Source organism: Bombus fervidus, chromosome 7, assembly GCF_041682495.2.
Source record: "Bombus fervidus isolate BK054 chromosome 7, iyBomFerv1, whole genome shotgun sequence".
Classification (NCBI taxonomy): Eukaryota; Metazoa; Arthropoda; class Insecta; order Hymenoptera; family Apidae; genus Bombus; species Bombus fervidus.
In genome coordinates this window covers 4,745,257-4,770,730 of record NC_091523.1, presented here as the reverse complement: position 1 = coordinate 4,770,730, position 25,474 = coordinate 4,745,257, and the positions used below count along the sequence as shown (strand labels likewise).

Sequence of the window (25,474 nt, the reverse complement as noted above, 5' to 3'; positions counted from 1 at the left end):
TAATTGCAAGGTCATTTGTCACCCTAATTTCATACGTCAGACCTTGTATCGCGCTCCGCAAGTAAAGTCGTTCTCCAAAACCTACCTCCGCTGTACCAAGGAATACACACTTGTCAGTAACTCTTCTTGCTTTTATCACCGCGGTGCAATTAATCAACAGTTTCACGGTTATTAACGCGCTAACAAATGTTCCGTTCGTTAGCAATTCAAACGGACGATACCACGTCGGATGAATTATGTATAAAGAAAGTATCGTTACAAGTTACGCGTCTTTGGATCGTGCGTTCACATCTAAAAACACGTCGATGTATTCATACTCGATTAATTAGAATTTGCTAAATTTGTTCGATGTTACGGAAAGATAGCCACGTAGGTGGCATAATTTCAGGAGTTTATCGTGGAAAAATTGTATCATCACGATTCACGCACAGTGCTGCAGGATGATTCGAATAATTTAGGTTAGTTAACGACCACCCCATGATGGAATATTAATTTTGCTTGAGAATTATCGGCGGATTGGTTCCACGTGCGCAATTTGAACCGATTATTGATTATTTGACACGTTGATGATTTTACCTACATTTTCTCTTTATTATAACGTTGCACTACCTGGATTCAATATGTCTTCCTTCTGCCTCGATCCCTCCCGGTGCTCGATTCGACCCTATTTACCGAATCTGCCGAACTTACTTATTGCTAACTCGATTGCAAATCGGAAAGACATTAATTAATAAAACTCAAAGTAATTAAGGCTTGATTTTGTTACAATCTGGTGGAATTATTTTAATGGTGGAGTTACTTTTTTTTCCCTTGATTTTTGGACCTTGATAACTGGTTCAATGTTGCATTGGAATATTTGAATCTGCAGTTGGTATGTAGTGAAATAATTTCAAAGAGAGATTAAGTAAATAATTACATTGTGAATAACGATGCGGTAGTTGCGTTTATTTATTACTTTGATTTTTGACCACTTACGATGTTTTAATAAATCAATAATGATCATTATATTTTCTTATACACACACGTATGATCCTTCTAACCTCTTTTCTCGGAAAAAACTCTCATTTCATAAAAAATTGATGTAACGCAACAATTAGCGTGTAGTATCTTTGTTCGTTAAGAAAAATATTTACAGGAAATAACGCGTTTTTCAATGCTGAATCGATTAATTTCCATAACCCTCTTATACGTTTCGTTTATAATTAAAAAAAATCACGATTTTCGTCGAATGTTAAATGGAAGAGTATAAAAAAATCTGAAAAATATAGAAGAAAAAATTACGTTCGTGATAAATGGCATAGATGTTGAATAGATAAAATGGAACACGATGCGTTTCGATTATGTGTTTTCTTCCGAGTATTTTTTAAAGTATAAATTATAGTATACCTACCCATAATGATTCCTTTTACAAACACCTCTGTCAGAGGATCGGTTTACTATTAAAAGAAATCATGGAGAGAATTTATTCTATACACGTAGAAAAAATAAAGGAATTAGAAGCTAGAAAATAAAGAAGAGAAGGACGTAATTACGTAATTTTGAGGATAATCTTTCCGAGTCGAGTTTGATCGTTACGAAACTATTTTAAGGAGAGTAAATAAAACCTAATATAAATATATATTACCGATGGAATATTCGATTAGGAAATCAACATGAACCTATTAGTTATTAAAACCAATACAAACTGCAACTGAAATTCGATGGTAATGCGGTGCTGTTGGCAAAACTGGAAAACGTTCGAATAGATGAATAGGTTGTTGCGGTCAGGCAAAAAGTAAAAAAATGTGAACTATTCGCATCTTGTTTATATATTAAGCTGTAAATTATCGGTTAAACTTTATGAACAAGGATTCGAGTACGATGATCATTGAAAGAGGGACGCGTGGGTCGTGTGCCCGTAATATGTACCCGTTGCATCCTGTATTTTTTACATAGACATAAAGGATGCTTTTATCGGTCTTCCTGGACGATGTAATAAATCAATGCCTCTCCAAAGACGCGGAGTTCTAAAAAATTCGCCACTCATCACTTGTGTACACCTTTGGAACTTTAATTAAATGCGTTTCGTTTGTAATACCTTTAAAAAATAAAAATAGCTTGTTAAAATAGAATAAAATTTAATAGGTGGCATAGGGCTATTAAATGAAAAAGATTTTCCACTAAACGTTTCATATACTCCGATTTATTATAATATTCTTTTTTCTCAGGCTTGCGTTAACAATAGAATCGATGCCAAATGCGTCTGTCAAAAATGATATCGCGAAGATGTCTTACTTCTCGCGTGAAAAGATCGAGTAACACGGTGGTAAGTGACAAATGGTTGACATACATTAAATGAGTCAGGATGAGACAAAGCAAATTTAATAGACATTCTGATCGACACACGTGGTTTATTGCTTTCTGCGAGGTATCAGGAGTTCGTTGCATTTTGATGAATATTAATGACGATCAGAACTGTCCGCGATGTGTAAAAATAGATCGGATCTTCGAAGATTTATGTCTTCGATACTCGACATGTTACAGTGAACTTCATAATTTCAATCGTTGTGATTTATAGCCTTTGATTAATTTCACGCGTACTCGTTCTATAGTGCATACTTTGAACGTTAATGAGGGATTTTTTATTGTCGAAACTTGTTCTCAAATAAGCAACATGAGAATGGGTTGGTTTATTTTTAAAAATATTCAAATCGTCGTGTATAAGATAACACTAATTTTGCTATAATTTTAATGCATAAGAATCCTATAAATAGATTGCTTCGACTCAAACGTGTTTCATTTTATTCTATCTTGTTGAGAAGTTTAAGAAATGTTTAACTCCAGAATTTGTCTTCGAGTGCTCGTGAAATGTCACGTCCCAAAATGTTGTTGAGATGCAGGTCTCTAAGTGCAATATATTTCTGGATATACGCCAGATGTTTAAAGATCTAACCAAAAGCACATTTTGGTAACCCAGTAAACAACTGTGCAGTCTCATTTTAAGTGGAAACTCTTCTAACTCTTGTTTCAATACAATTTCAATAACTGTATTTTTTTTAATTTCATAAAGGAAACTATTTCGTTTTACAAATTATTATATCATATAAAAAATCCGGTGTATCTGACCCTGAGTGTAACAAAATTGCTTTACTTCTTTTTACATTTTCAAGCAAATAACAACAAGCGATTAACATTTCATCGAACGATGATTGAAGATGTATTTTCTCGGAAAATGGTTCATTGGTTCGCCCACACAACGAGCATAAAACGGTTTTAACAAAGCTGGCGCGGTTCGAGGTATCGTGCACGTGATACCGTTCGTGGCACGTTTTCTTTGTCGTTCCACGGGACGTATGGTGCACGGTGTCGTTGGCGAGTGAATACGTGACGAGGATGTCATTAAGATTCCGTGCATCGATCCAAAAAGCGACGCGCATTTGTCCTGCGAAGCGGGAAAAAGAAGAAAGGGCGCGGGGCCGAGGTCGACGCGTCGCGTCGCGGACAGCTCGAATGTTCTGTTCGTTCCGTTTGCAATCGAAGAATGGGTTGGCCTTTACCGCACTCGAAAAACAGCTGTAACGACTCCTGGGCGGGAGTAATATGTGTCCAAAGTGGCTCGAAAAGGGAAAAGGGAGAAAAAGGAAGACGAGCGTCGATGTTAACAGTACAGTTAGAAGCGTTGCCCTGTCTTTTCGAGAGGTACTGTTATGCAGGTCTACGGGTTACGCCATTCCTTTTCTTCTTTCTTTTTCTATGAAGCTTCGAGTGTGGTCTGCTGACGGATACGCTGACATCAAACTTGTGTCATGGTTCATAAATCGATTCGACTTCGTGGTTTGTTTTGACTTTAGCAATAGAGAGTATAATCAATAGAATTAGAAGAATCTCTTCATGGAATTTAGTTTTGTAAACTCGTGTTTTCCTAGGGATTGTCTTTTTGTAAAAAATAACGTATAAATATAAAGAAATATCGAAATTTAACGTTGAATTGTATTAGGCTTAATGTGTTGTAACACTTTTAATTAAATGGAATAGTACCTATTAGATAGTTAACAGAGACCCCCATTGCATTACCAAAGAAAACGGTGCCAATTGCCGTTGAACCTCATAACACTCAATATAATTCTTTATTGAGTGTGTTTGAACTTCTCCAGCTTTGGCACTTTAAAAACCCGATTTAGCATTGTATTGACTTTGTTGTATCAACAGAAAGGAAGCTACAGATTGGCCAATCTATAACAACTGTTGACGACTTTACACTGATGTTTGATCTAAGTACGATCAAGCTCGAGGCATTGATATTCATACCTATTATCATATAAAAAAGTACATATCAAAGTTTTAACTCTAAAATACAACCACTTGTAAAATTTATGACTTTCTACGCATCTTTATTTTTTAGGCTTAAAATGTTAGAAAACTCTAGCCACAAATGTAAGCTTTTGCAGCATTAACGCGCGTTTATGATGAAAATGAGGATTGTCGAGGTGAAAACTCAATTGCGGACGCGGAAAACGATATTAAGAGACCGCGGAACGTCTTGCTCTTTAACAATGGACATGTCAGCGTCGTTCGTTCCACTCGGTTTGTATAAGTACACCGCGACACGTTCAATGACCTTCCATCTAGTGAAAACTAAAAAACGGTCGGTCGCGGAGCTACGTGGTCGCGTACCACTAGAAAAGAATTACGACCGCACTCGCGTGTTTACGATCAATTATACCACTTTTATGATTTACCACACTTTGAAACGAAATTTCGAAGACAAAAGCATCGTTGAAATTGAACATGATGCATAGTCATGTCAAATACAGGAAGATTCTTCGTGTACTTCGGTGGCAAATAATTGCAAATTCTTTGAAATAACGAGGTTGAGCGATTTGTGGAGAACTCTATGAACTAGCGTGCGAACTAATGCACACATAGCGATCTTTAGCGTTCGAGTAGTTAGCCAGAGAAATGATTTACAACTAATAGCTGATAATTATAATTACGCCAATAAATCAAAGAATCAATTTCAAATCGCAGAAATGAAGTGGCCAGTAACTCATGTTCGATATAACGCGATGTAGATCTCTGATAAACTTTAAGTACCGTGTATGCAAAATGTGCGCAGCAGGGGAGCAAAATTTTATTGCTCAGTGTCTACGATTTATAAGCACACCACTTTCGCTCTTACTTTTAAAGTCTTTTACTCGTTAGTACGCTATATAATTTTTCGCACAGGAAACCTTAGAAACAACTTAATTGCAAAGATAATTGCTCTGTTTCCCTGATAATTCCTCTCTTCTGCAGAGCATACATGTGGCTACAATCTGTGAAGTCACAAAATGCAGACACATAAGATTAACATAAAATAAAAGCAAACTAGCCCTCTACGTGTCTCTCTTTCTAAAATACAGTTTTGTTACGAAGCTTTGGTGACTTATGATAGAAGAGTGGATCTTCCAAAACGATAAGATGGTAATCTTGTCCGGAAGATCGGTGACAATTTCGTCTAGCGAAAGCACCATAGACGCCTGGTTATACGAATGATGTGGGTCCATCGAAACACACATTTTTATTACAACATGAACTTTCTCACATTTATTTGCAGTTCTGTCAGTTATATTTCATCTTGCTCCATCTTCTTGTCCTCCCCGATTGTTCTCTTTTCCTTTTTAACGAGCGTGTAATTGATCGTACCGAGCATTATGACAAGTGCACGCTCGTGGTAAGCAGCTCTGTTCGAGGTTCTTTTTTTTTTATTACTGCATCGGGATGGAGACATCGGCGTGTGTAATTATCATTCCTGTCCGGAGTAATTACGGAAATTTTGTTTGATGAAATTGGGATAACAAGTAAGATTTCAAGAAGTTTTCTTTAATTATTTTTCGTCATCGTATTTTCTATTTATATTTTATGTGTTATATTCATAAAATAACATACTTTATTTTCTCTCACAGTGAACGTTATTTTCCCAATTTTCTACAAAAATAAACTCGCGACAAAGAACGGAAAGTTCCAGGAATAAGTATTCAAAGTTGCGATTTCGATCGCTAGACAGTGACGGAAATCGCAGCTCGATCTGGGTTATAGGACGTATTCGAATCCATAAAAAGGCGAAATGGGGTCGCATCGATTCCTGGAAATATCCTATTACCCGGTGCTTCCTGGATCGACGATTTACCTTTGGCACAATGCTTCCGCCGATTTCTGATTCATCCGGTCTTTTATACGCGTCAGACAACGCGACGATACGTGCCAGATAAGGGGATTGCGATAACACGCGGATTCGCGGCGAGGAAAGCTTTTATTCGTTGATTGCCGGCGAATGAGGGTCGAGGGGGTCGAATTGGGACAACAGCCTGGTGATTATGAAAACTGGGTGGGAGGCGTCGTCGTTAATTAATGAATGCGCACCGCGGGCCAATTAACGAGATCGTAAGTGCACTCTGGAATGGGTAAACACGTGACATTAAGTTGGCGTTGATGCCCAATGCCATGTTGGAGACAGCTCAGGATATGCGTTAAACAATTGCTTGGAATATTAGCTTGGAAGCGGTAAATGACGTTGGTTGTGGACGTGTGGTAACGTATAGCTTTGCTAATGTTTTTTTGTCTTTTTCGGAACCGCAAGAAGAGGGGATGGCAGAAATTAGGCAACACTTACTCACGGTTTCGGTCGTTTATTGGATAATCGTGACGAGATTGTTTGAATAGTTGAAATCATTATTAACCAACAAGTGTTGTAGTTATTTATGTATGTATGCTCCATCTTTTCTTTCTTCTTGATCTCATCGATACGAGCAAAAATGAACAGGTAAAGTGGGTTTAACATTACGAGAGTTCGAATTGACTGTTTAAATATATACTAATATTCTTAGATATGAACATTTGCATATTTAATCGCAAAAATTATGCTGGATAAGTGGAATTATTAATTACTTAAGAGAACTGATTCTTGCGTGCAATAATTTAAAATATCGAATCAATACGTATAGTGTGTATTTATCGATATAAGACGTGTGTTTAACATTTAGTAGATTTGAGGAAAGTTACAGAAAGTTTATAGGTCGAATATAAGGTTAGAACACATGGCCAATAGGTTTATCGGCCTTTAACAAGTCGATAAGGCCACGACATAAGAAATGAAGCAAGGTCAATCTATTAGTAGAAAATTGCTCGTAGTTCTAAAATTATAAACATGTACAAATTATTTTCAATGGAACATAATTATTTACGAAGAAACAATACCCACTATGGTTGATAACAAACGTAACATTTTTAATATAATTATGCAAAGATATCATTTTTTCAAACGTAGAACTTGTAGAGAGTTCTTATGAAGAAGCAATATGAAAAGCTGAATAAATAGATGATGAAGGAAAAAGAAGCATTCGCGTCTGTGTATTCTTATTAACGTACTAGGAACGAATATGTAAAATATAGGTAACTTATTTGTTACGCACGGCAGCATAAATTATGGCCAAATGTAGCTGACATAATGTATATGATTTGTATACAGCAAGATTTAGTTGTCGAGAGGAAACCGAATATGAGTTATCATAGATTGCATCGTGAATGCATACTAATAAAGGAATGCGGATAATACGTGGCAGATGGACTAAAATAGGATAGTTAAAAATATTTCGATAAAAACTGGAAATTACATACTAGTATAGGAGTATATTACAAATAATTGAAATTGAATATTTGCCTGTAAAATAATCGATTCCGTTGTTGCTTTTTTGAACCTCGTATGAGACAGCAGCCGTTCTTCGAAACTGCCAATAAATATAAGCATTATATAATATGCATAAATATAAGTACATAAACAATGAAAGGTTTCTAAAGAACCATCTTTTTCATTATTTGGGCGAATCGTTAAATCGAAGCCGAAATCAAGTTATTAATTTTAAAACGAGCGCATTTCTCCAATTATTGAATGGTCTTGACCGGAAAGCCCGCCTCTTGAAACTCGCCGTTGGAATCGCGGCGCGTCGAGCGGTACATCGAATCAGGTGCGCACGCACCGTCCTACCAGCCACTATAAATGGAAAAGCTCGCGCGAATCACGGTGTACGGTGTGAATTTATGGAAAATGGAGGAAAATGTTCGATGTTCGGACGCGGCATCGAACGAACGAATGAACGAACGAAGGAAGGAACGGTGAAACTGTCTGAGCGTTATTTCGAAGGGGAAGCGCGCGCGTCCCGCGTTCGGTGAACGAGACGATACAACTGACGTTAGTGGGGAGGGAGATCGAACCGAGCGAGAGGCCAGGCGAGAGTAACAGAGCCCGACAGAGACCGCGACAGAGACCGCGACATGACGAACGCCCGGCAGCACCGAGGTGCGGGCAGTCTGCGCACGGACATCGATCGAAGCTCACGTTCACATCCACTCCTCGAAATTCCCGGTGTTTTCTTTTCGATTCGTTGACACATCGTGAACAAGCAAGGTCGGGACGCGAACCATTGCCACGCGATTTATCACACGTCTGCTCTCCGCTCCTGTGAGTCGTGCCTCGGTGTAGTGACACTTGTGCCTTTCGGAAAAAAAAAGACTGAAAATCATCGTCGTCCTGGGAGACCGATTCTACAACCCTGCCGACACCTCTTCTACACCCTGTGAATCGTCACACGTATACGCGTCGATCGAGCAGTAGCATGGTCCGCAACTAACCTCTATTCGTGTTTGTACTCCATCGGTGAGTAACGAATTCCTCATGAGAATTTGTTGATTAAGGTTAAGTGGTAGCTATGTCGCGATTACACCGCTCGGCGCGGTTTAACGTACCTCAATAATTGTCCTTGCGATTCGTTTCATTTCTGTCTTGATATTACAGCCTGTGTTCAAAAACACGTTGCGCTATAAATAACTAGTTTCTCAGTTTTGGTAGCTACGGTTACAAAGACGCGGCAAAAGCGACATTTTAACCCTTAACTGCTACTATATTATATGATTCTCGAGAACTTCAGACGTTATGGACATTGTCGCAATTTCACTCTTGATAAACACATGACACCAAGTTTCATGTTAACTGTAATCTTTGATTAGATTGAACCTTATAATTATGTCCTGTAAATTCAGTGTTTATCCATTTTATCGTAACACTTCGGGGTTACGATGATGAATTTCTCCCTTGAAGAATATGGTCTATCGAATCAAATTCCCATCGTATGGCTAATATCTAACAACCGGGAGAAATATTGGGCGTATATACATCATTCACATTGATCAGGTACTCTGTTCATCGTTGCGTTGAAGCGTTCCTTGGTCTGCAATGTCCGCAATGCGTCGCATCGACGACGATGACGAGGAGGAAAGCAACGGTGTTTGCGACTGAAAGACTAACCCTCCGGTGTAACCTCTAAAACGATTACGAAATCTGCCCACGGAGCATGCTTTCAGCGGCGGGACAATGTTTACGAGCCGCGATACGCGATGGACAATAAATGCGCGACAATAAAACGACTTCGGTACCGCTATTGTCCCGTATGCCCGTGGATAAGCATGCTGGGTGCGTGTGTACACGAGGTAGTAGGATGAAGGGCTAAGAAATCCGGAGAGCCTGAGAAATCAAAAGCGCGCTCTCCGTTAATGGAACGAATGAACCGCGAGAAGTGGCAAGATCGCGAGTACACCTGAAAACCACCTCCTCTGATGGTTCTGATTTACAAAGATTTAGGTTTGTACGGAAGATAGGTCTTGTATTTAGACGCTGGCGGCCTTCGAATCGAAAATCCTATGGTTTCTCGTCTCATATACGTTGGTGTCTCAATGATTATTGTCGGTGATAGATGTATATCTTTTGTTATTTTAAATTTAGGGAAGTTTGGAGAAGGAGAATCTTCTTTGTATTAAATATTCATTGGAATCTGTTTTTGCGCTTGTATGTGTAGTTTTGAAATCAATATATCAAGGATTTATGTTTTGCAAGTTGAGATATCGTCCATATAAATATGAATTCGTATTTTTTTCGAAAAGGAATGTATATTTATGCAAGTTTCTTTGTAAAATCTGACTGCTCCACGTATATTCATTTAAGCAGGAATTAATGAATTACCATGCAGTGACAAATTTTTATTTAGTTTGAATTTTAAACGTCAGTATCATCGAGATTTGGCTACTTTATTTGTCTCGAACATCGGTATGCATGATTTATGTTTCAAGATGCTTGCAATATTTTCGATTTCCAAGACCCTAAGGTTCCTTTGAGGATCTAAAGTTTAATTTGAGTGTTAGCACTACTTATTTCTTAAATCTTAGCATACTGCTTTAGAAAAATTATTACTTTTTATGAAACAATAATGGAACAATTTTTTTTACGTAATAAATATTCAATATATCCCAATTTTGAACTTGAATTCAATTATATCCGTTGATCAGAAAGTGAAATTTTGTTTGCTATCCCGACCTGTAACGTGACCTTTAACGGCATTAACGTAGAAACATTCAGATGGTCGATCGTTACGAATATTTTCTCAATGGAAATTTTGTACAAATACCGAACGTGTGGCTGAATCGAACTAATTGGGTCGTCAGCTTAATTCACAACCCCAAGCAGAATATAAACAACCATGAAAGCGGTCGATTCACTTTTCCTTATCTTGACAGTTGCTCCACATTAAGATCTCGAAGCACATTTGAAAACGACAGTCTTCACGTATTTCCATATTCGCCGTCCTTTCTCCGGTCCAATTAAAGTATAAAAGCGGTCGTTTCTTAAGAATTACTTCGACCATACGTCGAACGAATTCTTTTCTTAAATTAAACAACTTTACTTTTTCACCGATGAACGAAGATCGAGGAACTCTTGATTATATGCTAAGTCGCACCTTGCAGTGTGTATAGCTGATGAGATTTTATTTTAAGGCATTATAATATTATAAGACAGATACTGGACAAATTCGGAAACGAAGTCGATCAATTTATACTGTATTATAGTACATTGGATGTTAAGTCACGACCATATCCAAAAGATGGTTTTTGTCACATAAAAATTCAATCACAAAAACGAAAACCGTCATAACAGTAAACCAGATATATGTAAGTAAACCAAAGTCCGTGCAGAGAAAAGAAAATCTAAGCAGACTTATAAAACGTGAGTCCACAAGTTCCTTGAACACGTGGTAGATGGATACGTGATTGAGTTCAGCTACATATTTGAAGCAATTTCTAGGAGTTGTTGATTGGACAAGATAGTCATTGTTACCGTGCTTCGTAGTATCAGAATTACTATGGGTACGTCGCGACAGGATAATTTCAGTACCTCTCTTGTGGTGACACGTTCACACGCTATACGTAATCGCAACCGTTTATAATCGTTTGGCGCCATATTTCAAAGAGAGTTAAACGGTTTCGTTCGCTTTCCAAATATTTCCACGGCCGGTGCGCGGAATTGCCGTGTTTCCGTATCTGGGTAGGTTGTCGTCACCTTTTATTGCCTTTTCATCTTCATTCCATAGAGCTCTAAAATCACACGAAACATGCCGAAATGTTTACGGAGTGGCGATTAAGGTGGTGCGATATCATTTCAGTGATTTACGCCTCACGATATTTGTCTTTGTTCAAACGGAGACCCGAATCTCGTTTGGTTTGTGTATCGTGGTTGTAAGGAGATTACTTTCATTTGCTGCCTCGTTGCGTAATCGAGTAAGTCTTGATGTGCGTATACGGAGTGTTTCTGAGTGCAAGGATAACGTTAGCTTGGAATAAAGTCTGACAAGGTATACAATTTGGAGTTAAGGCATAATGAATAGTACTTTTTGAACGACATATTATTTATCATGAAATGTAAAGTCCATTTTATCAAATTAATTTATCGAACGATTAAAAAAGAATACTTTTAGTTGATTAAAAAAACTTAATTACAATTGTACTGTTTGATAAAGTAATTGTTCTATTCTCTCTATAACAAACAACCAAATCAAACATTAGACCAGAGATCATTACATTACAGTCGTCTTAGTTTTAAGGTATTTCAGGCCAAGAATGGTATGTATGGTTTCATTAGACGAGTAAAGCAAACAGATAATTTCTTTTGATTATTAGCTTTTCTTGGAATAATGAGGTCGTTAACACAATTTCAAATAGTATCACTTACACACGTTCCCATGCACGTAAGATTAGAAATCTGACATAAATTTATTAACTTGCGTCATATGAACCTGCTATTGAAAAAAAAATTATATCCAGGTTACTTAAATTTACGATTTTAATACGTATAAACACTCTGATTTATGATAGAACGGAAGTTTAAAATTGCAAGACTTGACATTTTTCTTTCCATTACAAACATCTTTGACAAGTCTTTTTCCTGGTCATAAACAAAGTGAGCTTCCTTTTACCGAGAAGCGTTTCATTCTATATGAGGGGAAACGTTTATGCTAATTACATATATCGAAAATCGAATAAAAAGATAAACAGGTCCAAATTGAAGTAAACGAGAAAGTAGCACGGATAAAGCGAGGTGTGGAACCTATAATTTTGCATGATAAAAATGGAGTGAAACACGACTCTGTCACAAAAATATTACGAGTATAGAAATCGTAATCAATAAAAGGCCAAATATTAACACGAGGAAAGTAGAATCTCATCGGATGTAATAATAGACAACATCAAGAGTAACGAGGCGGAATGAAAGTTATCTTCTCGAAGCAACGTTTTATTTACACACTCGGATGACACGGATTTAACTAGAAAATTAATTGAACATACACACGGTATGTGTTACGAGTCCGTGTCTCTCGCATTGGCATACTTTCCTTCCAGTTCGCTAAACAGAAATTTTCATTTGTATAAATTTCGACAAATAGCTTTCCACGTGCTTTTGCGAGTCCGTATTAAAAATACGGAAGCCAATGTTTCACTATTCGTTCCGTCAGAAATACTCGTAAACAGAGTTCCCAAGGAAAGACTCTCGTGGTTTACGAAATCTCTCAGCATCGATGAAATTTAGTCAGCATACCTACCATGCGTGGTAACAAATGAATGTTGTCAATGAAACTAATGAAAACGTTCTAATTGCCTCGTGCAATTCCTATTTAGAGAATTTCTTTCGAGTAAAAAATTATTAAAAAGGACTAATTACGAAGGGAATGTATAACTTCCGTGCTTATTTTTAATAATTACGTAAGAAGAGATTATTAATATATATTTGGCATTTGTGAAAAGATGCAATATGTGTAGTTCTTACATGGATTTCGATTCTCACGTTCGATTGGTGAATCTCATTGTTTTCTTCATTTTGTATTTTATTAGAGCAGATGGTATTAGCACTTTTTAAAATTTCTATAAAATTAGATCTTAATGGAAATACAAGACATTGTTATAACTAATTGGGCTTTGAATACATAAACGAACTCGAAATAGAATTTTTTATACCTTCACCTTCATAATTATTTCTATTATTTTATCAATGCAAACCCTATGCTTATTAACGAAAGCAACATTATCGTATCCACCCAATAATAACAATCTCTCTTTCAAGAAAGGAAAAGATTCGCAATCCTACTGAAAGCATACGAGTTCAAGTTTCATGACTTCCGTTTCCCTGCACAATTGCGCAGTCACATTTCCTTAATAATCGAACTTGAGTCAAGAATTTCTGTCTCGTTTAACGTGATCATACTCTTCGCCTAACCACAGTAACGATATATTCTATCTGCATAGTAGCAAGGTTGGTAGGAAATCCATCGTACGAACCCGCATCGCAATAGAAACTCTGTCCCATAGATTTCGATTACGATCTCGATTCAGAGTGCTCGTACGCGCGAACCTGCCGATGAACCAGCGTTTATCGTCAGTAATTAATTCGCCAGTTAGCTGGAGATCGGGGCTCCGGTCCGAAGGCAATTAGCGATGCCGCGCGTCTAACTTGCTAAGAACTGTTTGTCGAGAGCGGAGAGAAAGTAAAGAAGCTTGCGAAACACATAAATTTCTTTGATCGTGGCTCACAAGGAAATCGCTGGTGGGCATCTATCATGCGAGCCCGGACTTCATACGGTCCGATGAGTTTCTTACCGATTCACAATGGGCCACGGAAACCTGCTCAACACGCTCCCGCGTCTCGAAATATATTGACAGCGTTTATAGCAAGCTGTCGATGAGCAAGACCACGCTTATCGTTTAATCCATGGATGACACTGTCTTCTATCGTCTAAGGTCTGTCACAACATCTAAATGCTATCGCACTTCGATGAAATCAGATTGTCTACGCCTGTACCGATATCCTATTGCGCGTGAACGATCAGGGAAATTTTTGCTTTTCGATGAGATAAATTTGGAATCGAAGTTATACAGTTTCATTTCCTTTATCACGTAAAAATTTTCAATTTGTTTAATAACTTTTTACCTTCTCCAAGCAATACGGAGGACACGCGTTTTAATTGACAATTATTTACTTAATTGTTTTCTTAATCTTTTTATACCACCCACCTTCTATGATCGAATGCTACTTTGCTACGAATTTTCGAGATGTTCCTTTTCTCGTTGAATTCTCTGAAAGTGCCGTAGTTATCTAGTATTATTTCTTTCATCATTCACTGTACGTTCTTGAGGACGCTCACCCTCGTATGCACGCGTACATGCGTCACTTAGCCATACTTAAATTTCGCACTCGTGTTAAATAGTCACGGTAAGTACTTTTGTCTGTGTAATTTGTCGAATAATTTGCGTAAATATAACAGGAATGTGACGATTTCTCAAGAAAAAGCAAAAGTGAAAATTAAAGAAAGCCCAAGGAAAATTTTTTTTGTACGACGTACTATTTTTGAATGAACAGAATTTAAACATTCCGTGACTCACCATCTATTTTTTGTTATTTATGCATACATGAATAATCCCAAGGCCTAAAAATCGTATCTTCATAGTTATTTCTGTATTTTCTTTAAAAATACCACTAAATGTACGATTTAAATCGTTAATAAAAACGTAAATTGGTTGTTTAAGGGTTTTTAATTTTTCAAGGTTTTGCTATGTTGCGATTATTTTTTGTTCCGATTATTTTTGCTCTTAATATCGTGTTCTTCTCGCTCTCGTGAACGTCCTCGTATCCGCACAGGCTACGCGACAAAAAACAGCCTCTTGTATCGTGCGAATAACGCTAATTAGATCCGAACGAGCGTGAAATCTTAATTCTCCGTTCGCTTTCGAAGAATTTCGTCATGTGTGACCAGTTTTTCAATCTTTCTCTGGGTTAAACTGCTCCTCTTGTCGGCGATGTTAAACGCACTTAGTTAAAGAACATAGTTTTTCATGTATTCGATTTGTAAATTAATCGACATATAGACGCAGAGAAATGTCGATTAATTAATTAACTTCGAAGTACTTAGGTATGTCACTTATGTCGATAATCGATCTCTCTGCGACATTAATCGCGCGCTTTCGTTTCTCGTAAAATTACGACCTTTTGTTCGAACGAGCCTTTGTGAAATGCGTGCTCCTCTACGCACTCGCTTGCTCGTTCACGTTACGTTTGCGATACAACGTAGTAGATTCGATCTCAATTTCATAACTGTGATACGAGGCTATGCGATTTGGTAGCTTTATATTTCAAATTGCAAGACCCGTGCAGACGCGTCGTTGCGTTCGTAGCTTTATTTACTCGCGCTCACGGCGAGTTACGCGTCAAGTTTAGATCTTGCGTAGCTGATCAATGATAATAATTGAGTGACGTACGCGCAGGAGTAAGTACGTATGTTCCCATTTACGGAGCGTGGCCAGTTTTTGCCCGGTGGTCGATGAACCGCGATCACCCTTCGCCGCATCGAGAATTACACGAAACTAATAATAACGCGCAAACATTAGAGAAACAGGGTAAAAGCAGAAGGAGGAGAGACGGAGCAAGAAATCAGAGGGCATTGGGAAGAGAGAAGAACAGAGCGGCGTCTGCGGAACAAACGTTAATGAATTTCATGCGCGTCATTATATCCTGCGTTGGTTGCAATTATATCGCAATTAAACTATGACCCCATCGTCAATAATGCAGCCATTGTGTTAATAATTATGCTTTGGTATGCGCTCCGTGATCGGTTTTACGTAACGCGAACACGCCGATACCGACGATCGAATACTAATCACGGTGTTTCGTCCAATTCTCTGAACGAAACGTTCGATGTATAATTCGTCTAAGCACACCTGTAAACAGATACTTAACGCCACGCCTGGTGAATCGCTGCAATCGACGGTTTGAGAAATCCCCGTTCGACACTGGTTTCTAGATAGGAGAACGAAAACTAGTGTTGTTCGTGGTACCTTTTTACCCAGCTGCGTAAAACACTTCTTCTCGGTCTGTGAAGCGCGATTTTGGTGTTCGATCCTTTGACCGTTACAGATGCCTATAATTATCCGGAGATTTACATATGTTGTTAGTCGTTTACTTATTTATCTATGGTTATATTTCGTGTAAACATACCGACGTTAACACAATAGACGTGGTGAAAGGAATAAAGTTAAACGATGAAAGCTTAGAGTAACCAATACATCGAAAATTCGCACGATAATTGGAATATGTGCAACGTCATTCTGTTCACACATGTCTCGGCACGCGAATTCACTGGATTTCACTGTTCTTTTCGTTTCGAACAAAGGTTACCGCAACGATCGCAAGGCTAGAAATACGCAAATGTACAAACGTTTACTAGAACGGATATCGAAAGATTTGCCGACAGAGTACCCGCCAGTAATCCCGCTGACGTGGGTCTATTCAAACTTCCAACTAAATATCGAGAGCACTCGAGGAATATCGCGGGTCAATTGCAGCGTAAACTCATTCAGCAATTCAGAATATTTATCGAAAAACATACCATTCCACTGAATTATCCAACTCTTTCGAGCTCGGTCGAAGCGTTCACAAGTGCGTTTTTCTCGCACTCGTCAAATCCTTCCAGTATTATTCTCCTTCGATCAATAGTACTATATATCAACTACATACGGTTCATGAAATCAAAGCTTCCTTCGATGATCTTTTAGAGAAGACAGTAAACTTAAGCGAACGATACACGAAGAGGTTTCTCGTTACAAGCGAAAAAAGTACGATATTTCGAAGTTGACTTTTGCGAGAGGAAGGATTAAAGGGTGAAGGACATTCAGTGGTAGGAAGGTAAGAAAACGAAATGAAAAAGGGGAAACAGGAACGCAGTCATTCCCATCGTAAAAAGATCACCGACGAAAATACAATAATGCAAGAGAAGAGGTTCTCGCTCGTGCCATAAACCAAATCGCATCGGTTGACCCAGGTTGACCCGTTTGGGGATCTTTTGTGCGACACATTTTCGTCGTTTTATACCTTTTTGACGGGGGCACTGGTTCGGTTTGGTTCTTTAAACGGATCCCGGTTTGGGAATTCCTCAAGGTTCCTGATCCAGGAGACGACGACGGGTTAGACGAGAGCGCGCGCGGGAGAGATCCTGTCACCTCGCCATAGGGTGGCCTTGCCGTGGCCGCGCAAAATAATCATATAACGTGCCTGACTGCATAGCTGCATACCATAATGTGCTCCTTCTGTCCCGTGTTCAACCGTGGTCCCCTTTCTCTCTCCTACCATTGTCCCGATCGACGTGACCGAAAATGGACGATCACGACCAGCCCGATCCTTTTTGTCCACTTTTACGACGCTCCAGAATGAATTCCGTTCACCGAGCCCCGCGAGCCTTCTCCGCTCTTTTTATTCTTTTTTACTCTACTGATGAAGTTATTAATGTTGACGCTCGATGGAGCCTGTAGAACGACGCTTTGCTTTGTTTGCGAGAAACGCTCCATGGATCGCTTTCACCGTGAGTATATTGGACGGATTGGATTGAGATTGTCGTCGGGTCGGGTGCAGATTTTTAATGATACTGAATTTACTGATGTTTAGATCGTTCAGTAATGTACGTCGACAAAATTTACGATGATGTTGAAATTTTTAAGAACGGAAATAATAATTAGGCATATTCTTAGTTCTTTAATCATCGATCGATTAACGATGAGAGGAGCTAAGTGTACTTTAAAAAGATAAAGTGGATATTGAGACACATAGTAGTTAACTGACCGTTGAGGCTGAAGAGGGTTGAGGTTGAACTTGATTTCTGCAAACCTGAATAGTAATAAAATCTCGCATTTTAATGCAAGAAGATACTATAACGTACAATAGTACCTGTTCGCTGAATCATAGCGATAAAATGTTGAACGAAAAGATTATAAATGTAGTAACTACTGTATTTTTTGTCTGAAGTTTGTTTTATAACATGTATTGGATTACGATTATTCCTTGGAAACGAGTATTTGTAAGAGAAAAATTTATTAGCGCTATACTCCGAAAAGACACGATATTCTAAACTACTTTTACTTCACAATACAAGACGCGTAACATATTTGCTGGGAAGCGTGGTCCAATTCTGACTGATTGGGACACGACTCACATCATATAAAAAATTGATAAAGTAAGTACCAAAAGCGCGGCGATAGCGGGAGAGTAATTAGTTTGTCGCAAATGATCGGAGCATCGGGTAGAGTCAATAGCGTGCGCATAACTCTTGCTTAAATAACAGTTCCGTGGCAGTATCTGGCCATGAGAATTGCCGGAATCAATAGATACGTTTCGTTAAATCTGTGTGAAATTTGCAGTCTGATAGTTTGTGTCAAAACACAAATCAACGCCCGTTTCTGTTGTCGACGTAGACTGTAGGAGAATCTACTAATGGGCTCTCGCTTCTAACGGAGCCCCCTGCGAGATCTATCAGTCCCGCGTGTATTTCTTCTGTGACAACTTATCTTCATGCGTGTGACTTGAGTTGTAAGTTGGCCTTATACAGGCGACGCCGGCTATGCCAATAAATATCTCTATTCCGTTTAGCCGCGTGTGCCTGTCGTTTCATCCCTCTTTTCATTTCGCTTTCTCGTTCTCTCTACTTAGCTGGTTCGCGTACGATCGATATTCTGTCGTGCCGTGCACGTCCAGCATCTCAGATACGCCGTATTTCAGTAGCATTGATGCTCGGTGAGCGAGCGAGAACATGGTAACGACGCGTGGGAGTATTTAACTCTTTATGCGCGAAGCTCCACCATAAATGGGGAAGATTAGCTAGTAATCTGGCTCTAAGGACGGTTTATGGCGATGCGTTGCGCGTAAATAAATTGATGTCTTTCGATGATTTTATCTCATTTTGGTTTGGAAAGCGCAAAAGTTTGACGAACGGATTTTTAATATTTTCGATAAGACGAAATAATGTAAATAAATAAGGAAAGCAACACCTAGGTTTCGTATCCGGGAACAATGAAACTAAAAGGTAGCTTCCATAGCGTTACATTATTTATTCCAAAAGCGTTTTCCAGTTATCGCAGAGATCAGAAGTCTGCAGCCAAGTTACTAAATCTTACGTAGAGTCAAAAAGCCCTTTCGGAAGCTGTTTCAACATGTTGCATGGAAACGTGCGCTGGAATAATTTCTTTTTAATCTTTGGTATTCATGTAAGATTTACTGCGTTTCCTACGGTGCATATGTAGTTAGAAAGTCGACGCATGTTTCCGTTGATGCATCCGCCGACGTTTCCGCTCCGCGGTACCTCGTTCACGTCTTCGCGAATCCTAGATATAGGTACCTATGCAACGTCTGCTGGTTCGATCTAGACTGATCGTTTGTAAAGCGTCGAACGTTCAACTTGAAAACGTGTTGTCTTTCACGCTTCAATTTGCATATAATTTTACGCCACAGTGATTTCTTATTTCGCTCTATTGAATGAATTCCATAGAAAACTAGATTTTTTATGTGACGAATCGTTTTTTCTGGATATGTATCTGTATATCGTACAATTTCACGAACTATAAATGTAATTTAGGAATATGTAATACTTTATAAGTAGAGTTTAGATTCAAGCCTAATAATCAATAATCGGAATTGAAACATAATATTTTAGTCTGTAATAGTAAATTCTTCAGAAGGTAGCAGTGGCTGCTGGTAATTAGAAATAACAAGTTGGAAAGCACGAAGAAGTCAAACAAGTGGAGAAAAAGTTGGTGTATATCTAAATACGATAGATAAATAGCTATTAATGAAACTATTACGGCTATGTAAAATTTATAACCAAGAATGTTTACTTTCAACGGTACACGCAGGTTGATTTTGTATATCATTTCAAAGCTTCGTACGTTTACAGAGACGCGTGCCCCTCGCAAAAACGACGAACGTTATTGATCGATAAAACCGTGCGATACATTATACACCATCCAAGTGTTGGTTAGAAAAGTGAAAGTCCGAAGATATTTTTAATTACCGAGAAGATTTTACGAACTTGCAGAAAATTCAGGAAATCTGTGCAATTGTTTTTAATTAATTACAAGTTTTACGATCATACTTTCAAATCTTACTCGCGAGTAGTTTGGAAAGTAAACTTTATTATACGGACTATCCAGTACCAAGCATATGATACGATTTGCCATTTTCATTAGGAAATGTTAAAGGAACGAAGAAGAAAGAGATATTCACACTAACATACGCTATTTGCGTCGTGCATAAATAAAAATCACGCTTGTTTCGTCACTACGTCAAACACATAGGATGTCCTAAACGCAAGCGCGTGGACACTGAAGGCTAACTACTCGGCGTAATTATATGGCCCGAGTACGTGGTTCACGGTGAGATTTCACGTTCACCAGACATTGCGAATGAATCATTCGTCGTTTGCTATGCAACTACATTGAATTTGTGACAGAGAAGAAAAGGATCGATGGATCGATCCACGCTCGATTCCTTTAACGCAACGCAGCAAATCCATCTATGCTCCCGGAAGAGTTTATCGTTCGTTGCTCCCGTTCGTAGTTCGATGTTTCCTTGTAACTGGCTTCCTCCATATTTCTTCTTTCCTAGCATTCTCGCGATTTTCCTATCATACTTCTGTTTCTAAAATTTTTAACAGTTTTTTGCTGCTCGAATTTTTTTCGAAAAATGTAGACGTTTAACAAGAGCTGTTCGGTCTCATTTATATCTTACAACGGGTATATTGGCGAATCAAAGGCAACTACCAATCGGACATCCTTAATGGATTTACATAATGTGTTATTAGTAAGAATGTTTATCGACCGTGGGATCTTGCTCCGAAGGCGGTCGCTATATTTAAGCCGAGTCCGTAACGAGTTAGGGCATACGTATAAGTAGTTTTACGAGCTTACGTGCAGATTCTTACTTGAGTTAGGACGGAGAAGTGATTTTTGGTTCGTTAAAGATGTTTCTCGGTTAGGGAGAGCTTTTCGTTTTGCATATGTTTGTTATCTTGGAAATTTCTCCCTGCCCTTTTTAGTGTGAAATATTGTTATTTCAAATAAGAGCTGAATGAAATTGATAGAAAAAAATTAGTTTTCGTACTGTGAGAAATTCAGTTAATTTACATACTCATTTTCGGTTGAAAATTCAACGAGGCTTTTCAAACTTTTAGTCCTTTGCTCTTTATGAGTTATATCGCGCCGCTAGTTTCCACCGAAGCTTCGTAAAGTGCTTTTATCGCAACTAAGATGGAGTAAATATACTTAAGCACTCTCGTATAGCGTGTTTAAAATCAAGCAATAACAGTAAATTTTAATTACGAAGTTTCATTTCAAGTATCAATTTTGACTGCGTGATGCAAGATAATAGGGCCATTGATTGTTTAAGGTAAACACAGCTAGCAACCTTGTTGTACTTTATGAAATTATTTCTACTATATTATGTCCGAGTGTAACTTTATATTGAAGTAGGTAAGCGTTTTAAGGGCTCCTTCGCCCTTCCTTTCTAGATATGTGATACTAATAAGCTAATCTCCCATAATGATGAAATCACTTATATCGATTAAACCTACATCAGAGATTCTATAAAAACATATAGTCGGACAACATTCGCCATAAGACAATCCGTAATCTCATCCAGAGCATTCTTCATAACAGTATCTGCCATTAAATTTCCTACATTCCAATGTACTAGATATTTTCCGACGTTTCAATGTGCTACATCCTTTCCGACGTTAAATTCTAACCCTGACATCGAATGCCATGTCCACCGATTTTCTTGCTAGAGCGCGAGCCTTGTGGCAGCAAGTTGCAAGAAGTACGCGAACGCGAGCGCAGTTCGACTAAACTTTCATTTGGTCGCGAATCTAACGGAGTTTCTCGTGTCACTTGGAGTAGTTGCTGGTCTGCTGATGATAACCGTCGCTGCCATCGCTTCCATCGTGGAACGTGCGCTAAATTTTTTGCGAGAGTGCACTCGCTCTGACGTGTGTGCAATAGACGCGCGGCCGGCCACTGACAGAGGTAAACTACTTGGCTGTTCCAACGATGTACGCTCTAGACTCTACGGCATTCCATGGTCGTGATATTAAAGTCCCCGTCAACATTCACGTTGTTGTCCCCACAATAATTTTCGTCCGCTGGAAAGAGCATCGATGCGCGATGTCGCTTGGATGCGTTACGCTCGACACATTCGATTCGTAGCAAGTTTCGAACACCGGAAACACGTTTCAACTGTGCCGCTTTCTACTCGGTTTTTCTTGGTTTCTCTGTGATAGGGCTTGACGATGACACGTCATGAATTTACAAAGCAATGCTACGGATTTTACGCGATTGCATGTAATTGGAACTGGGAGAATCGTCTGTATCGATCGTCGAGCAAATAACTCGATTGTAGAATTTCCGAAACCGTAGTTTAGCGGCGCAACAGTTTGCGAACGAACAGTTTGATCGGTCGAGGAAAGAACCGGGATGTTGTTCGTGGTTTTTGTTTCTTCCATCGAGATGCCCGAGTTTTTAAAGTGCTTCACGGTCACATCGATCGGTGCGTAGGTTGTTGGGTAAGTCTTGGTAAAGCTTACGACATTTTTTTAAAGTATCTCTGTCAATGAATAGAAAATGAGATAAAAGCTTGTAATATTTATCAGTTAAACTTGACATTGTATTCACCGAATAATATGATATCACTCGGACCGCTTGGATCGTCTACGAAACAAGTCGCGTAAAACACAACCCTTTCTGGTGTTCAACTCAGCCCGTTGGTGAGCTGTTATGATATTTGATTCGAGCGTTAAGCTACCGGATGTCTATCTTCTGAATCTCTGGTTGGCACCCGTCTCAGTGTATATATTGGTTAATTTCTGGTCGCGTGACATTTGCTTTACGAGTAGTCCGGTTAGTTGAAGAGCAACTTGTTCGAATGCACTTATAGTATTTCTCGTGACCGTTTTATGTTTATCGTTTAAAAGTGATACTTCTTGATACACCAGTTAGGTGAATCGTTATCGAGAATTAATTTTTACCTTTTCTTTGATACTTCTAATCGTTATATGTATATTTATGAAACAGGAATAGGCGGACTATTTTTAGATAAGATAGAAATAGAGCAAAGCATAGATAAAGTAAGAAGTAATTACAACATATTGTGAAAAAGTTAGACAAATAACGAGAATATTGTTATCGAATTCATTAGAATTACTTACTCCTCGAACAGACGAAACACTATTCTCGGGCGTTAATCATCATTCATGTCATCAATTACATATCAACCTAAACGTATGCAGACCTTGTTCTAAGGAATCGACCAGTCTCATCGAATGTTATCGAAGATGAAAACGCGTTAACCTCCAACAATGTGCGTGAGTCTCGATAATGAAGACTGAGACTGGCGTTATTTTCGCCCGTAAAGATAGAAAAGCTCTCCATAGGCGTGTCGGAGGTTGGCAAACATGTTTTACCAAGACGGTGAGCGCGAGAAATCAAAAAATCCATCGCATCCAAGCACCGCCCACATTTAATTGCTATCGATGAATCGCGGTCACTCGCAGCAAAGCAATAAAAAAAAAGCCAACCAGCAATGCTATGAAATCTGGAGTAGGGTCGATTTTACTTCGCATTATAATTTTATGACATGTGTACAGACTCCATTGCGTTTTTTCCTACTTGGTTTCTTTTTTTCTTGCCTCGTTGCGAGCAACAGATCGGTCGTCGACATTCGAACGGAATACACAGCGAGTTATAGGTAATCGAACGGTGGCGAGGCGATTCGATTCGATATCTCGCCGAGTTGAACATTAACACACTATTAAGGCGCATAGAACGACTTTGATAATCGTTGGTGGACTGGCCAGATACAGAAAGAGGCAAGATGAAGAAAGAGGAAGAGAGAAACAGCGAGTGCATAGTGAGGGAAGTTGTCGATCGAGACCGATTGACCGGACTGATAATGCCGGCAACTGGTCGATAAAGACACAGAAATGTCGCCGTGCGATAACATAAAGTCACAGAATATTTCAACGGAGGAATCCTGGAAATTAAAAGAATTAACCGTGACAGCGGGCGCGCGAATGCAGATCAAGACTGGAAAGAGATAAACATCGTTGAGAGGAAATACGAACAGCAGGAGAATTAGTCGCTATTGATGAAACGAGGCGACAGGTGTAATCTGACAGGTTTGAGTGGTTTTTAGTTTTCTTTCTCTCTTCTATTTTATCGAATGCTGGCAGTGGCAAGTAGCACTGGTCTATGTGCTCCGACACGTTTAAAATTCTCCACGGAGTACTGGCAATTTTCCTGGATTTTTTCTTCGTTTCGGTTTAACTGGCTTTTGATAGTTTTAGAGGTAAAAACTTTGTGGCTGATTTAGTCAAGTCTGATCTCTTCATATGCGATATGCTCGAGAAATTTTACTTAAGGTTTTCTTTAGAAAATCTATATTACGAAGTTACTTCCGCGTATTACGGTCACTTATATCTTAAAAGAAATATGTATATTATAGCACTCTTTCAATCGAGGCAATTATTATCGAGATAGATATTTCAACTTTTCTGACAATGAGAAGATTTCATACCACATTAAGAACGTAAAGTAGAAGTTTCCTTTATTTTCACAAGTAAAGGTTTCGAAGAACGTTTTCAAGTTAAAGATATTTGAACCACGCGACAAAAGGAAAGAGAGAGGAAAAAACAGCAGTATAAATTGAAAAAAACGAGTAGAAACGAATATAATAAGACAATAAGATAATAAGACAATTGCTTCTGAAGAATAGGGTAACAAATCAAGTTGGAATTCGAAGTTTTTACACTACAAAACGTCAAAAATAGACTACAAAGAGTGACTACGGACAAGAATGAGAAATAAAGAAGCGAAAATCCTGGCTACGAACTTGAACGGAGACGATTCGGTTGAATGGAGATCCGATCGAAGCGTGTCCGAAGCCTATTAAAGTTTATCTACCTGGTCCTAAAACAATAACGTTTGGCGCAGGTGCAACGTTGCCAGTGTATTTCGATCCATGGTTATGGTCCCTTTCAATCTCCGTTGGTCGTTGTTCGTTCGTGTCCTGTGCATCACGAGAAATCGGTCGTGGACCTTTGATCTTCGCAGCTAAAGTTGTTTCTAACTCGATCCAATTATGTGTATCGATCGTAATTATGGATTTAATTAGACAGCCAGACACGCTTGGTAGGAGCGTCGAAACCTGTGTGCCTCGATTTAGGCCGCCTTGATACCTCCATTCGGGTGATTAATTACCTTTGATCTCATTTATGAA

At 38.7% G+C, this 25,474-nt stretch overlaps 1 protein-coding gene across 2 annotated transcripts in view; it reads left to right on the top strand.

The window, feature by feature from the left end:
• Window positions 1-8,307: 8,307 nt before the first annotated feature.
• LOC139988964 (uncharacterized) overlaps window positions 8,308-25,474 on the top strand; it is a 78,837-nt gene continuing 61,670 nt past the window's right edge. For both annotated transcript variants that reach the window (XM_072006788.1, XM_072006786.1), the window contains exon 1: window positions 8,308-8,671. The gene's annotated coding sequence lies outside the window, so the exon portion shown is untranslated. The remainder of the gene's footprint in view (window positions 8,672-25,474) is intronic.